Here is a 14,354-nt window from a genome sequence, read left to right as displayed (position 1 = left end):
ACTTAACTAGATAAGCTAAACTGACTATCAATTTTATTTGGAGCAAAGCAAGCCAGGCTCCATTGGATCATTGTTTCATAGATATTTTCTTACCTAAGCAAAGGTAACAGTATGACCCAGAGCATTGGGAGCAGTGGGAGCAATCGTACCTTCCTAATTTATGCCAGCATCTCCCCATTGAATTTAGTTGTGGGAAACTGGCAAGGAGCATCCTTTCCCCTCCCTTTTCCATAGGTCCAAAGGACCAAGAACAACATATGTGTGTTTGCCTATCTTCTCCCTCTTTCTATCCAGACATTCCATGCTCCACTGCTTCTTTGCTGTCTCAAGAAGAGCCCCTCTTTCCTGGGACTCCAGACTATATTCCATCACCTTACATTTCCTTTCCTGCCCTGTCCTGTCCTGTCCCTCCCTTTCCCTTTCCCTTTTCCCTTTCCCTTTCCCTTTCCCTTTCCCTTCCCAGCAGACAAGTAAGTGTCTGCTTCTGGATAGGGGATGGAGTGTAGAAGATGGTAGTAATGACCTCAAAAATGTCATGAAATATTGAAAATGAAGATGACATGGCTGCAGAAGCAGCCAGTAGTACTGAAGCAGCCACATGTCATTTTCTCGGGAGTCATAGCTTCTGGATTTGTGACAACTTATGTAAGCTAGTTGACATCTGACATTTTGATGCACCATTTTGCCCAATTAAAGGTCACAACAATGAGAATTTCAGTATATGGATTCTGCAGGTATAACTGTTGTCTTTTCTTGTTTTCCCAATAAACTCTTTCTTTTTGGATTTAGATACTTGAGTTTGTTTGTTTAAAAAGGGAACCTTTTACAAATGGATTGAGAACAGAAAAAAGGAAAAGAAATAGACAAAATAGAAGTAGAATTAAAATGTATAATAAAAATGTATAGAGTGTATTTGAATTGGAATGTTATGGTATGCAAAATGTGAGTAAAATTTGTTTATTTGTAAAAATGCAATAAAAATATTAATTAAAAAAAGGGGAACCTTTTACTGAAAATTTCTGAGGTGCAAATCTACACATTTGACAACTGTCATATATACTCACATATATCTGTGAAGTAGCTGGCCCTCAACTTTTCAACCAAAGTACCATGAAAAATGCACCACCCACAAATAACCTGAACTTTAAACCCGAATATATATGAGAAATATGAGTACTTTTAAAAAATATTAATGTATATATTCACAGATAAGCCCATCCACAAATTAGCCAAAGCCTAGTTTGGGATGTATTTTGGCACCTGAAATTTCTCAATTTGTCTGGAGTATATGTAGTATCTTTTCTATTTCAGGAATGAAATGAGGTTTGTGAAATTCTGTATTGTGATTTTGGGATAAGAATACTCAAAGCATTTTCCTTCTTAGTTTTCCAAGAGAAGTCCATGGGCTGAGAGACGTCCATAGAAAATGGGCTAAAATTTTTCAAGGCAGATAAACTGGGGTGTATCAGGCAAGATTTGATCTGGGGGATACAGAGTCAAAATATAAGATTGATAGAAGAAGTAAATTCAGTATTATATGGTAGCCAAAGAGAAATAATGGATGAAAGCCTTGGACAATAAAAAGAATGCATGAAGATTGAATTAAACTTCAATAAGAAAACAGAAAAAAGGGTAAGAATTAAGGCTGGCAAAGCAGGAATCAGCAAATCCAAGACCAGAGATGGCTATCAGGTAGACATAATAATTGCTCAGCTTCATGTCACCAAATGCTACTCTACATATTTGATAATTTGGAATGATGGAGGAAATAGCCCCAGATCTAAATCCAGAAGAGTAGAAAAGTCCTTCCCATTATTGCATTAGAAGTGAGCAATCAACTACTGGATATGGCTCCATCCTTGTCTGCCAAAATGATTTAAAACTAGCCAAGTCTTCTCTGTCTTTTGCCAAGTCAAAAACCAAGAAATCCAGCTAAGCTATGATATGTCAGAAGTTCTGTGATTTACTGCTGAGTCCGTGATAGGAAGCCTGACAATAACTCAATCCAGAATGTCAAGTACAAAAAGGATATCATCAACAACAATGAAGAAAAATAAAATATTTTTTTTTTAAAAAAAAGATCAGGTAAATTACAAGAAAATTTAAAGTTAAGGTAGAACTATGCAAGTTCAATCACGGAAGAAACCTAATAAGGTAAATAGAAAGTGGGACGTAGAATAATTGAGTTGTAAGGGACCTTGGAGGCCTTTTAGTCCAATCCCCTTCTCAAGCAAGAGACCCTATATCATTTCAGACAAATTGTTGTCCAGTCTCTTTTTGAAAGCCTCCAGTGATGGAGCATCCACAATTTCTGAAGGCAAGTTTTCCATTGGTTAATTTCTCCTGAGTTTTAGATTGCTTTTCTCCTTGGTTAGTTTCCGACCATTGTTTCGTTTCATGTCTATTGGTACTTTGGAAAATAGTTTGACCCCTTCATCTTTGTAGGAGACCCTCAAATGTTGGAGGGACTAAATACTGGAGGGGAAATATGAGACTAGGAAACTGGAAAGGACAGTCTCAACTCTGTGAAGAGATTCTAGAAATATTGGCAAACTGATTCTTCTGAATAATGAGATAAAATAGGCAATGGAACAGCTGTCAAATAGGAAAACTCCAAATACTCAATCAACAGTTTAACATTTTAGAAGATATGGTTAAAGTTCAAGTGGCTCTGTAGAAACATATATAGAATAAGGCTGTGGTTTTCTAGAATTCAGAAAAGAACTAATATAAACTTATTTTTAAAAAGGAAGTTAGAAAAAAACATGCAATTTACGGAATCATTGCAAAATTCTCCATGGAATCAAAACTTTGCTTAAGGTTCTATACAGAAGAATAGTGCTATACATGAAGACAGAAATACCAGATAAACAAGCAGATTTTGGAAAAATCAAGAATTAGCATTAAGGATGAAAAGAGCAAGACAATTTCCTTTGCTTTACTGACTATAGCAAAAAAAGTTGAATGTATCGATTACTGCAAAAGTAAGGACTATATGAGTTAATGATGGGTCAGAATATCTGATTATTTATGTATAGAATATTTGTAATGAACAAAAAGCTACTATAAGAACTGAACTGGAAAAAGAAGAGTGTTCATCAAAAAAAGATGAAATAAAGATGCTTATTTTCCCATATACTTTTAAATTGGAGAGTAAATACTATTCTTTTTTTAAAGCAAGATTGGAGCAAATTATAGCTGGAATCAAAATTGGAGGCCACAGATAGTTTGTTTATTTGTTTGTTTGTTTATACCTTCAAGGTAGTGCTGACTTCTGACAACTGCAGTTTTCTTTTAAAGTGATTCTGGAAGTGGTTTGTCATTTTCTCCTTCCTAGGGCTGAGAGAAAGTGGCTGGACCAAGGTCATCCAAACAGTTTTTGCCTATGGTAGGATTAGAACTCACAGTCTTCTTTTTTCTGGCTTGGTGCATTAACCACTGGTTCTCTAGATGATTTATTAGCCAAAGCAAATTGTAAGAATGCTTGTACCAGAAGTAAAAATTGAAAATGAGCAACACTGGGTAATATTATAGACCAAGAAGACCATTAAGAATTAGCAGTTCTCTACACAAATCTGAAAGCACATTAGGGATAACATATATTTCCTTCACAGAGAAAGAAAAAATATAAGGAGACCAAAGGACAGATTACGGCCCACTATGCCTGCCTTCAATAGATAAAAATGCTTGGGAAAAGGTTGGGAGAGAGTTGCTAAATGTAATAAATTCCCAATGTATGAACTATCACGTTATTTCAAAGAGGGCTTGGAAATATCCACACTTTTTTTGTTGTTGTTGTTCATTTGACTTTTGATTATTATGTATTTCTTTGCCAAACCCAGTTCTACCTCAGCCAGAGAGGTCATCCATCATTATGAAGTCAACCTTCCCTGGCAATCTTACCTTCTTTCTGGCAGCTGCTGCAATGCTTACCAACTTGGGAAATGGAAACTGGAAGGAGAAAAGAGGAGGGAGGGAAACTAATCACCAGAAGTCAATAATGTGTCACTGAAAATATGGAGATGCTTCCTGAATAAAGTAGATTAGCCAACAAAAATAGCTATTTGGGAAAAGTATAAGGTCACTCTGTAACATAAAGTGAATGTTTCTGACACACGTATATATATATATATACCTTCATCCTCTGAAGATCCATTTTATTCTTAATTAAGAAGCAGTTCATATTTTCTAATCAATCTTTTTTACACTGTATCTCCCCATTCTCTTTTACTCTTTATATTCTATTTCTTTTAAATGAACTTTTACATCAGGAAACTCCCAAACACCTAGTTCACACCACCATACTGAGGTGGTGGTGCCTAGGTACAAATAATGCAGTACATTAGGGGTTTATGAATTTTTTTACACTATTTTTTAAATAAAAAGGTTATCTTTAAAAAAAATGCTATGTCCCCAATTAAAAATGGCTTGGCCCATTGTGAAATCTGTCAACTCTTCTAGAAATCTGATTATGATCTATGGTAATGCAAATGAGAATAAAGTATTTTAATGTCTTTTTGTCCATTTCCTGTATTATGTCAGTTTTTTTAATCCATAGATTCTTATATTTTTAAAAGCTTAACTCCCCAAATTCTGTATTCCTAATACAATAAAAGTAAATTTTTCTTGAGTTTGATGTCTGGTGATTATATGGACGTGTCCATGATGGATTTTTGAATGCAGAAATAGTTTGCCATTGCCTTCTTTCAGTATGGTATGTATGTATGTATGTATGTATGTATGTATGTATGTATATGTATGTATGTATGAATGCATGCATTCATTTCCTCCCAGTGTAATATACAGTCCTGTGACTTCCAGTGCAAGCTTGCTCTTCCATCCAAATTTATTTCAGGCCAGCCAACATTGGCTTGTTGCTGTCATCTGCAGTGAAAATGTATTGTATGCTTACTAAACATAGTTTAATACATTGTATACTTATTAAAGTAATAAGTTTAATTAGTTTTAACTAATACATTTAATTATTAAACTGATACATTTAATAAGTTCTAATATTCCATCATATTTTATTTTTCCTTCAAAAATTTCAAAATTTTCTTGATTCAGATGATAAATGTTCATTGTTGACTGTTTACACAGTCTTAAAGCTAAAAGTATGAAATTGTACCTCTGAGTATATCACTTCTGAATAAACACATCTCATGGTGTCTTCAACAAATTATTTAACAACAAATAATTGAACAAAAGGGTATCAAAAGTGGCATTATTTTATTTTTTTTAAATGGAATTGAAACATTTGTTCCAGGTTTTGCAAATTTATATTTGATTCTGTGCTCTGAACCTGCTATAGTATAATATACATAGAAAATTTTAAAAGACAAATAAAAACACAATCATTCATTTCATGGATATAAAGTGAGTTTCAGCTTTAATATATCACATTCTGAAATATCAGAACAAATAAGTTGTTAGCATAATACTTTGGAGACTGACGCTGAAGGTTGATAACAAGATGGCACAAAGGATTTCTGGCTTGGATGAATTCCAGTGAAACAGAAAACTTCATTGTCACAAGTCACTGATAAATAAATTGGAAATTACTGAGTGATTTTCACTGAGGAAAATATATATTGAATACAATAGATTCAAGAAAATAATCTAATGAAAAAGAATACTTTTTTTTACTTCACGGACTTAAGTTTATAGACCACTGCAGTTCCAAATGATTCTAAACGATGTACATTTCAATACAATGAAAGCATTAATGAATATATAATATGAATGCATAATAATAGGTCTTAGTGACTTTTCTAAATCTCAAGAGGGTAGATGTTGATCCATTGTTTGGTGGCTTGCTGCCTCAAAGGACAGAGTCATCATGATAAAGACCCTCCTTCACTGTCCCTGGTGATATTTCTGTCAGAGAAAGGAGTCAAAGGATGCCCTCCCTACCAGATCTCTAGATCCAAATGGCACAAAATCAAAAGTTATTGGAAAGTTCAAGATATACATCTTTATTTGCTAATAATAACATATGGTTTCAGTTAGATTTCTTAACAGAAGATTGAGCATAGGTGACATTTTTGAAAAGAACTAGGATTTCTTACCATGATCCATTCTTGGTAAATGGCCAGAAAATAACATTAAAGGGCATTTACAGTGCAAGAATTGCTGTAGTTTATTCAAACAGAAGTCACATTTCCGCAAATATTTGATGCTTTTTGATACCAAATAATAAACACGTGGACAAGGATAAACTGGTCGATGTTATGTACAGTACTTACATTTCACAAAGGTTTTTGAGTGATAATATTTTATTACGAAGTGATAACCAATTTTTAACAAAAATGAATAGATGTACGATGCATTCTGACATGAAGTGAATAATAATTTGTCAATGATATTCATTGCATTTGGAAGGTTGGTTAAGCATCAAAAAATGATTTGATGTTATCAGTGAAATGTGAAGTCACAAGCTTTCCAGATAGCATCAAATATTCAAGCTGGAGAAACAGTACTGATATGCATATATTTGGTTGAAAATGGTATAGATTGAAGAATTAGAAATCCTTCAGTGGTTTTAGTTATAATAATAATCTCTAGATTTTGGCAGGAAAAACCTTCTGATTCCTTAATGCATACATAAATATCTTTGAAAAATGACTCAAGATTAGCTTGTATGGGGAATAGGGTAAAGAAAGTTTCTGGGTTGCAACTGCTATTATGTCTACTCTTAACTTCCACAACCTCAAAAATGTCCAAAATCGTATTTCTCAATTTTTTTCCAAATTTCAGCAGTATGATTTCAGCGTGATTGGGGACTATAAATGAGGGTCTATTTGGCCTAATTCAGAGGTTGTACATCTCTAAGTAAATATACTTGAACACAGGAGAAAGCTATGTCAAATTTATTCTATGTTCAAGGGGCTTTTAAGAGGCTATTTTGAAACATTTAAGAGATTATTGTGAAGAACTGAACAGAAACCTGAAAAGGATAGATATTTCTTTCAATGGAGATCTAAGCATTTTGGATGCAATAGCTTACTTGCAGAATTATTTTTTAAAAAATCCTATGCAGAATAAATTAGCCATGATGTATACAGAAATGAAGAACTGAAAAATCCAGTGTTGTTCATGTATGTGTGAAGTACCCCCTGGCAGATGGTGCAAGGAAAAATGGTTGCCCCTGAAGAAATGTATCAACAATTAGGGAAGCTGAACTGGAGACCACCGCAAAAATTAAAGGATTGGATTGAAATCTAAAACATAAAACATCTATAGTATATTTTTCAGTCCTCTTCTTTCCTCACAGCCTTGTTAATACACGGTCCATCTTTCAACCTCCATCTCCAAAGTCATATGCACGCACAAAGAATATTAAGCATATTCTTTATTTGAGAGATTGTGAAAAAAACCAACAGCACCTTATCTGCAGTCAGGCAAGTATAATTATGGCTTGGTGAACCCCTCTGCAATATTCAAGATGTCCTTGGTTTATAATAGCATCTGAAGAGTCCATGCAGCCTCCCACATATAATGCTCCTTTCCCCCACCGCCAGTCCCCAAAATTACGTCTCAGAACTCAATAAATAAAAACATAATGGGAGGGAGGGAAAGGGAATATAAAATAAAAATTGATTGTAAAGGCTGTGCTAGGCGGGGGAGTATAAAATAAGCAATGTAATTGGTTTGTGAAAGGAAGGAAGGAAGGAAGGAAGGAAGGAAGGAAGGAAGGAAGGAAGGAAGGAAGGAAGGAAGGAAAAGACCCCATGCAGTCTCAGACCTCATCCTCCTGCTTCGGCATAAATGACTGACACGCATTGGAACAAGGGACGATGGTCATCAGTCCTCACATCCTTTGTCACTGGATCCCCTCCCTCCTTTTCTCGATGAAGAAAGAAAGAAATATGCATTCCCAATGCTGCACTGGAATGGTTGATATGAAACCAAACACACCGCAGCGTGGCACTCGATCTGCAACCGACAGCCAGGGGCTGGCCAAGCGTGACGCCATGGCTCGTTTTTCACTCTGACACTACCGCAAGCTCCAAAGCCTTCTTGACTTGCAAGGTGATTGGAATATTGAGCACGATGCTGCAGCGTACACAGCCTGGTGACTACCAGGACATAAACAGCTGCCCACTCTCCCTCTCTCTCTCTCGCCCCCAGCACTTTATGCACAAAAAATGGAAAGGGAACAGAAAGAAGGGGGTTGGTGTAAAAGGTCTACATGCCTCCAGAGAAGATCTGGCTTCCTCTGTTTTCCTGTGTCCCCAAAGACAAAGTCACCTCTGCATCCCTTTTGCTTCGTATGTTTTCACTATGGCTGTATAACCCTGGTCATACATTGCTTTGACAGCAGATGTTGCTGGACCATCTCCATCCTTTTACAATGCAAATAAATTTCCCGGAGAGAGCAGTAACTTATCATTTGCTGACATGTGGCAACCCCCAACACCAGAAGGGAGGAGGTGGTCTGCATGAGGAAAATCAAAACCCTTCATTACGGTGGTGCGCTGCTCTTTTTTCCCCTGCAATGAATCCTATGTTCCCTGTGGAGTCACAGTCACGGAGATGAGGTGCATTGTAAAATGTGTTTGTCAAATAAGAAGCAATCTCAGGATGATGAGGGGGCCAGGGGAGTAAAACACAGTGCTCGGCATCAGGTCATTAAAAATTGCTAGGATAGACTCCCAGAGAATGTAATTTGGTTAATAACCACTAATTACATTGCAAGCATGCACCTTCCCCAGACAGATGTCAGAGTAGGGTTGTGGGGTTGGTTTTTTTGTTTTTTTGTTTGTTTGCTTGTACTAGAAAGCTTGGCAGTGGCATCACAGCTGCCTTTACTCCCAACCAAAACTCTGAACAATCGCAAGGTGAATAATATTCTCAACCTAATTTGATTCACCCAGTACCTCTTTGCCATCAGCAATATCAGCCACTGTCTCACCTGAAGTTTTCTAAACCAACTTCCAGCCAGCCCAATCCACTGCATTCTTGCCTGCATTATACCTGCAGTGAAGCAGTGAGTCATCACAAATATCTCTTAATCAACCCAATCTGCCCCATCCAAAATTTCAGAAGTTACCAAAAAAAAAAAGTACTGGTAACTTTGGTGTCTTTGGAGAATCCCTGCAGAGGATTTGCAGAGTTTTCTCCAGAGTTTTCCTCCAGAATTACCAATTGTAATAATATTCTGGGTCTCAGGGAGAAAAAGTCTGAATTATACAGATGCCCCCATATCAGCACCCTTAAAATCATCCCAGCGTTTAACAAATCTGCAGGCTGCCTCATTTTAGAAAGCTAGTGGAGGGATTGTATATTTGACGGTTCCCTTATAGGGAGGCAGGTGGGAACATCACTAAACCAAAGAACCTGAGAAAATTACCAAATTTTCATTAACGAGCTTAGCAAATGTAGAAAATTAAGATTTATGAAACAATAGCCCAAGCAGAACAAATAATACACTTTAGCATTGTAAAATAAAATATAAATATGTTTCAAATAATTCCAGACTTTGCTTGAGTGTTTCTCTTGTATTTGTCCCGTAAGCCATTGTCCATAGCCTTTAAGGACTGGAAGTGTTCACAAAGTTCTCTTAATACAGTTCAAACTGACTGAGCAATGGGCAGGGATGAACAGTGCAATCAATACACAAAACAAATTATAAACCCACTGTTATGGTAGATTGTTTTAATTTTACTGAGTCTATTTTTTTAAAAAAACAGATAATACTGCAGGAAAAGAGAGTTTTAATAGATTTTTGTTATCTAAAATCCAGATTGTAGGAAGATATGGTTTTGGTAAGATAATGAAAGATTTCGTTCTTGTCATACTCTCCTAATAGATTCTAGAGTTGATTCTTAGGGATCTACATTTGTAGAGTACATATATAGCACCTCGCTATTTTTTCATGTGGCAGTATGCTTTCTTTGTATGCGTGCAAATTTCAAGTTTGGCTTTTTTATCTTTAGAAATACTGTGTATGTTTCGTGGTTATAAATTGTACAAGTATATCTACGAGTGTCTATATAATGATCAAGAAGAGTTTTTAAATCTTATAATCAAAAATATTTTCTATTTGATTGACACCGACTAGAGAACTCTTTGGGGGGGGGCTCAAATTTCAACTCAGCTTGTGTTTCAAAAACAATTCTTCAATTTGGATCACAATGAAGGCAACTCAATTTGACTCAGTGCAACTACAATTTTAGAAACAAATTTCTGAAACAAAGAGCTAGAGCAGGGATGGCGAACCTTTTTGCCGTCACGTGCCAAAAGCGGGGGGAGTGCAGGGGGGTCATGCACATACATGCCCACACCCATAATTCAATGCACTCCACCCCCGCATGTGTGTGTGACACCCCCCCACACACACTCTCCACGCTTTTGGCACACGATGGCCCGGTGAGCCCGGTAGGCCCATTTTTCTCCCTTCCCCAGGCTCCAGAGCCTTTATAGGATCCTGGGGAGGGTGAAAACGGCTTTCCCCACCCCCTTGCAGGCCCTCCAGAGGCCAGAAATGGCCCATTTCCCAACTTCTGGTGGGACCAGAAACGGGCCATTTCTGGCCTCTGGAGGGCCTCCAAGGGGGTGGGGAAGGCCATTTTCACCCTCCCCAGGCTCCTATAAAGGCTCTGGAGCATAGGGAGAGCGAAAAATCCATTATAGGAATTTCACAAATTGTAAATTTTTATTTTAAAACATAATATAAAACACATTCAGGTATTTAATTCGCTTCTGAGGGTAGAAAGTCATTCAAAATTCCAAGAATAAAACAAATGAAAGGCTATATTGCTAGTTTTTTTTAAATGTTGATTATTTATTTTTGCATTATTTTAGGTAACCATCTGACATTTTTATTTTTTCATAGAATTGGTGATGTTTGGATGGATACTTGACCTTATTTTGAAACCAAGCCTGATGCATATTGTTAGTGGGGTGGGAGGTAAAGAAATATATGGAATATATGGAAACAATAACAATGAGGGGTCCTTGATACTCTCTGAGCTTGGTTGTTTTCTTGCAGATGCTTCATTACCCAAACTAGGTTACATGATGATGATGATGTTATCTAGTTTGGGCAATGTAACGTCTGCAAAAAAACAACCAAACTCAGGGAGCACCAATAACCCCTCATTTCAATCCTGAGCTACAAATATTCCCCTTTACTGGTAGTAACAAATGTTCATTAGCACTGGGCAATGTGTAATATCTATGAAAATCACTAATACCTTCCGTTTGAACACCCACCTTCCAAATTACCAAAATATTGATGCATTCCTTGATTCATTGATTCCTTGCCGCAACACCAATCAACACCAAATTGATTAACAGAAAAAGGAAACCGTAATAAATTTGCTTTTCTCACACAGCTTGTATTGCACACAAATACTGTACAAAACCACAAAATATACAAAAGGTTTATAAATATATATATGCTCAGATAGTTGAAGAGTCAGAACATTTCAGAAGTCATTCTTTTATTCCTCTAAATTAGCACTCAATCAGGTTCACTCTTCCTGTTCAGTATTTCTTAAAACACAAGAGATGAATGTCTGGGAAAAGATATTAATAAACTACCAGCAAATTAAGCACAATTATCCCTGATATTTATTATTGTTAAATATCTCTCTGTGCTTTTTTTTTTTTTTTTAGAAAACTAGTATAGCACTTAAAGCAATCAGAATATAACATACTAGGCATTGTTATGCAGTCTTGAACTTATCCATTGTTTTAATTTCTCTGTAGAACATATTGAAACTGTCTATTAGGACAGTAAGATGAATATATTTTTAGAATTATAAAAATGTGAAAACACACTGGGAAGCAATTTGACTTTCAGTAATAGCCATTCAAATATTAAACTCCTGCGAAATTATTAACACAGGAAGATGATCTGCCATTATCTTTCCATTTTCAAATGAAAAGAAGTACCCAAGGATAAATTACCCAAACCTGATAATGGCTTGTTCAAAGAACTTTCTAGAACATCTTTTAAAAGTTCATCTAATGTTTGGATGTGTTTTCCATCAATTAAATAATAGTAATTCCTGAATGTTATTGCCCTATTCCTTCTTTAATTGCTATTTACCTGGAACTTGTTTAGGCTTCAGCTGCAGGAGGAAGCCTGTTTGTTTTATTTTATTTTATTTTATTTTATTATTTCATTTCATTTCATTTTATTTTATTTTATTTTATTTCCTTTTTTATTTGTATTATTTTATTTTGGAATGGTGCCCAAAAGATCCATCAGTACTTCTACCCACACACTGGGTAGAAAAAGTGGAACGTATGTGACATTTGTTCTTATGGAAACGTGGAGAAAAACATTATAGTTAATGCAACAAATGCCAGTTTGGTATGGTTAAAAATAATATCTTTGTTACAAGTATGTGGGGAGTTCGTTGATATATTTTAACTGATTTATTAAAAGCTGATAAAATTTTTGCAAAATGACAGATTCTCAGGTCCAGTTTGACTCTTGTTAAATATATACATTTTCTTGGCGCCTCATGGAATTGATTTGCAATTTATTTATTTATTTATTGGTTCGATTTATATGCTGCCCTTCTCCGGAGACTCAGGGCAGCTTACAATGTGTTAAGCAATAGCCTTCATACTTTTTTGTATATACCTGCTTAGTAGGGCTTTCGGCCCCCCCTAAGCGGTGTTCTTTTTATACAAAGTCAGCTTATTGCTCCCACAATCCGGGTCCTCATTTTACCTACCTCGGAAGGATGGAAGGCTGAGTCAACCTTGAGCCTGGTGAGATTTGAACTTGCAGTAATTGCAGGCAGCTGGCAGCTAAGTGCTATTTTAACAGCACTTTAGTCAGCTGTGCCACCAAGGCTCCTTGCCTAATTCCATATATACAATTTTTTAATTTCCTACGGAGTTCTATCTACATACTGGCCAGACTCAGTTCTGCTCAGCTTCTGAACTCAGGTAAAATGAGCCAGAAAATTATCAACAAGATACCAACAAAGCCCAATGCATTCTATATCAACAAACATTACTTCCTTGCAACAGACTATTTTCCACCAGCATTTGTGTGCCTTAAAATGATTTATTATTTTTCCCAAGTCTCATGCTAATTTCATGCTATTGTACATAAATCCATAAATATACAGTATTTGAAGTAGTTCTTTATTATTTATGTATCATTTTTAATTAATTTTCACTCCATTGTCATTATGAAAGATGACTTCCTTGTTTTATGATTCATTAACTGTCAGGTCCAAATTTTTCATGTTATCTAATGGGATGTTTTTCTCTCTGGATTGCAATCTTGGGATCATTTTTTTCCCCAAAAGCGATTAGAAAAGTGAGCTAACGGTAGCTAATCCTATCATTTCTCAGCACTCAAATCCACAGAAATTTGCTGTTCTGCGGCCTTCTTGTGAGGGGCAGCTGTCTGGAGCACATATCTGGAGCAATGATCTCCCATTGTCTCCTTCTCCCAGAAGTTCCAAGGAACCAGTCCACTCACTAGTTCCTTGATCTTTGCCATGGTTGTGGGCTCCACTTTCACAGAGCTGTCTTCAGTTCACCATATCTTCCTCCAAAGTTCAGAACTAGATACATTCAATCAATAAGTCTTAAATCTATCACCAAATTATGTATAATTACTGATGCTTGCTTTCTGTTGTGTTACATCAGAATACCCAATGATACCCTCTTTCTCCCTTTCTTTTTAATTTGACCCTAAAGCCTCTTTCTTTTGCTATCAGAAGTTTAAAAACATTATAGGGATTACAGTAAGGGAGGCAAAATATACGGTATATCAAAATGGAGATGATCATTTCATAGAGTAGCAGAAACCTCTATTCTTAATCTCCTTTTGTTAATAGTTGACTTTATTATCCATCCTAGTTATAACTTGGATTAATTCAATTTCATGACATCAGATCTTAGTAAGCATTTTTGCTTATATAAGGTACTATTTTTTAGGTTGTATCCCAAATGTTTACTGTGGCATAAAGATACCTGAAAATGTTCAATTTTCAGGTATCAGATTTCGCATTTCAATTTTCAGGTATCGGAAATCGCATTTCAGAGAAAATCAGAGGTAATTTGCAATTACCTCTGATTTTAACACAAATGAATGAAGAAGTGGACAAAGAGTTTAGAATATTTTAAAATGATTGTGGTAAGGCATATGTGATTAAAAAGTATTTATCTCTAAAGCTGGTTACTATTTGAAGTGTAGTTATTTTTTCTATTTATTCCTCTTGGCATTACTTTAATATACCTTATTAATTAAGTTTACTTGACAAAGACTGATTTTTAGGATAGTATTTTCCTTCTAGAAATTTCCATTGAGATCTAAAATTGTCTAAAATTTAGATCTATTCTTTCTAAATGTTCTATATCTGGACACTTATTTT

The 14,354-nt window shown here is 35.7% G+C and overlaps 1 long non-coding RNA gene across 3 annotated transcripts in view; it reads right to left on the bottom strand.

Annotated features, from left to right (window-relative positions):
• Nucleotides 1–14,354, bottom strand: part of LOC117654986 (uncharacterized) — a 222,548-nt gene that overhangs the window by 20,532 nt on the left and 187,662 nt on the right. For all 3 annotated transcript variants that reach the window (XR_015732588.1, XR_015732589.1, XR_015732587.1), the window contains one exon: nt 3,904–3,951. This is a non-coding gene — a long non-coding RNA (uncharacterized LOC117654986). The remainder of the gene's footprint in view (nt 1–3,903; nt 3,952–14,354) is intronic.

This window comes from Pantherophis guttatus, chromosome 2 (genome assembly GCF_059756535.1).
Source record: "Pantherophis guttatus breed Tessera chromosome 2, ASM5975653v1, whole genome shotgun sequence".
In the NCBI taxonomy this organism is placed as follows: domain Eukaryota; kingdom Metazoa; phylum Chordata; class Lepidosauria; order Squamata; family Colubridae; genus Pantherophis; species Pantherophis guttatus.
The sequence above is the reverse complement of the archived record's forward strand: the minus strand, read 5'-3'. Positions and strand labels throughout refer to the sequence as shown.